This window comes from Phaenicophaeus curvirostris, chromosome 13 (genome assembly GCF_032191515.1).
Source record: "Phaenicophaeus curvirostris isolate KB17595 chromosome 13, BPBGC_Pcur_1.0, whole genome shotgun sequence".
Classification (NCBI taxonomy): Eukaryota; Metazoa; Chordata; class Aves; order Cuculiformes; family Cuculidae; genus Phaenicophaeus; species Phaenicophaeus curvirostris.
Window position 1 is genome coordinate 19,895,093 of NC_091404.1, and position 2,961 is coordinate 19,898,053.

A 2,961-nucleotide genomic window follows, 5' to 3' on the forward strand; every position below is an offset into this window, starting at 1 on the left:
TCCCGCTGCTGCTGGACACACTGGAGCTCAGCTCGCCCTCGCTGCATGGGTTGCTGCAAAGAGAGGAGCAACCGCTCCGCCTCACCCTGACTCTCCACCCTGGTCCATCAGTTTCCAGATGGACAATCGCACCCTTTGGCACCACGTGCCCGTATAGGCAGAGGCTCCTCCTGCACCCTTAGACCAACTACACTGTCATGCGTGCTTGAGAAGGAGACAAGATGCATTTTAGTCCTAACTCTCAACATAGTTTGACCTCCAGCCTCTCAGAAGCCCTTCTCAGAGGGGCACAAAAGAATCCTCAGTGCAGCTACAGCAGCCAGGCTTTGATGGAGCAGTTCCCACGTGAAACAGCCCCATCTTGCAGTGAACTCCACCAGATTTCTCCAGCGCCCACAGAGAGAACACACGGCAGCAACATTACTGATAATCTCAGTTTCCATTTGGTAACTCAAGCAAAGCACCCAGCTTTCTTGGGCTAAATTCAGAGCTCTGGCGCTGTGCTGGACGTGGGGGTCACCTGTGCTGGAAGAGCAAGTTCCAACAATCGCTTACATCTTCTTCCTGTTATAAGGGTTAACAGGAAAAGTTATCTTTGTCTCTTTTCACTACTTGAAAACAGCACTGAGAACCAAGTGAGCTTGCTTGGAAAAGTTGGAGAGACAGAAAATAAGGAGTCATTTGCAACAGCATCAGACACAATAAAACAGAGGAGGAGAAAAAACATGGGGCCAAATTCTTCCATTGTGGAGTTTCATTTAAGCTGATGTTTCAACAGGGATAAATTCAGTGCAAAGAACACATATAATTAAAATATGGAGGCCCCAGGGTGTTGCCAGACTGATCGATGGCCTATTTGTTTCTCTTCAGCTGCCTAAATGACACCAAAACTGAGCTGCTAATAACAAGCTGGTGACCCACTTTCCTGCTCTAAAGTCAGAACCCAACATCAGGCAGACAGAGCCTGGGTTTCTCAGTATCACGTGAGCTCCCTACTTCTGATCCAGTTTGTAAAGTAGGAGGAGGACAAGCTTTGGGAGACAGGGGAGACACAGGGACACACCTGACGAGTGACTCCTTTCTACTTTACCATGGTCCATTTGAATTCAAAGTCGCCCTTTACCATGCTTGCTGACTTCAAAGCAAAGTGAGAGTCCTCTTAGAGCAGCCTTCTAGCAAGCTAAGCTTTCAGAACTGGGTGCCACTTCTCGCTTTACATATCTAAAAAAATTAACAAAACTGCAGGGCAATCACTGGATGGACAGAAATCCCACAAGGTTTTACCCGTCTTTGTTCCATGGGTCAATTCTACAGGGATGGGGAGGACAGGAAGAGGCAAGGGGACAGGATCCCATGTTACTCTGAAGGAGGGACAATACCGTGCTCTTAACTGTTAAGAAGCAATTAAGAAATTATTCAACCAGAGGTAAGAGCAAGGAAGCAGTTCTAAGCCCGGGCTCACATGCCAAGACATTGCATTTCCTCTTTCTGATGAAATATTTGGTGCTGAACTTGGTAGTTTGAAGACTTGTTCCATTTGATGGCATGCAAAAGGAGCTTTGTGAACATCCCATTCCCCCCACCTCAAATAACCTGTTCTGGTTTTTGCTGTTCTCAGGAAAAAGGCAAAAAAATTAATCTTTGCTTACGTTTGCCCTCAGCCAAAAATGAAATATTTGCATCTTGGACAGAAAAGAGACCTGCAGAGTGGAGCTCAATAGCTCTGGGAAATGGTTTTGTGCATGGAATCAATACCTATTTGATAAGGGAACCAGAAAAAAAAAAAAACAGCCGAGTCAGGACAGTATTTGTGGAAGGTCAACAGAGACAGTAGCATTAAAATATGCTATAATAGTGTTCATGCATAGAGTGAGGACTTTAAGGACAAAAAGATACACACGCATACCTCTTTACCTTCACTGCTCACCAAACTTGTACCTGAACAGAGCAAAACACAAGAAAAAGATATCAGAGGTCAAGAGAGGAGCTGAGAGCCCAAGGCAGAGCGCTGTGCAGGCTTCAGGATGAACCTTTTTCACCTCCTTTCTTCTTCGCTTCTTTCTGCAACGATGGTCGCAACCCCACGACAACTTCCATGTAGATGGATCAGTGCAGCCTCTCTCCAAACTGCCTTTCATCCTGCAAACCTTCAAGCATCTCCCTAAAAGTTCCAGATTTGTTCTCCCTCCAGTTCCCAGCTCGCTGTACCCAGACCTGTGCAAGGATAACAGAAGACTCTTGGCAAAATATTTTGGCCATTTATGTCATTACAGTGAGAACCTAAAATTTGCTTTTTGGCATTCAAAACTCCTTATTTTTCTGTTTTGCATCATTTTACCCTAAAGTTCTATTTAAATAAGCTCCTTCCTTCCCTTAAATTATGGTATGTATCCCTGCTCATTCTATATTAGTTATAAATAAACCAAAAGCCAAACTGTTTTTCCAAAGTTCTATGATAACAGAATACATGTTGTTCCTCTTGTAATGGCTATTGATATTATTGAACCACTTTTTAATGTGAGTACTATTTGATCATATGTTTATTGACATGCTTTCGTTTTTTTCTAATGTAATGTGCTTTCACACATTTTTAACTACATTCTGATCCTCATAATTGTATTGATGGGCACCCCTTCCAATTTAAAGCCATTCCCCCCATCCCATCACTCCAGGCCCTTGTAAAAAGCCCCTCCCTGGCTTTCCTGGAGCCTTTTCAGGACTGGAAGCTGCTCTAAGGAAAACAGCCTGCACTTGTCTCTGTTAACTTTCAAACTTTGCAGTCTCTGCAGACGCTGTGAATGCTCCTCCACGTTCCTCCCAGCTATTCTCCCATCACCCATACCTCCCACCAGCACAGCAGGGATGCTCTCTCCCACACCACTAATACCTAAACTGCCCTCTGCACCTACTTTCCAAATATTATTTTGGCTCTGTGTTACCTCTTCCGGCAGACCCAGGACA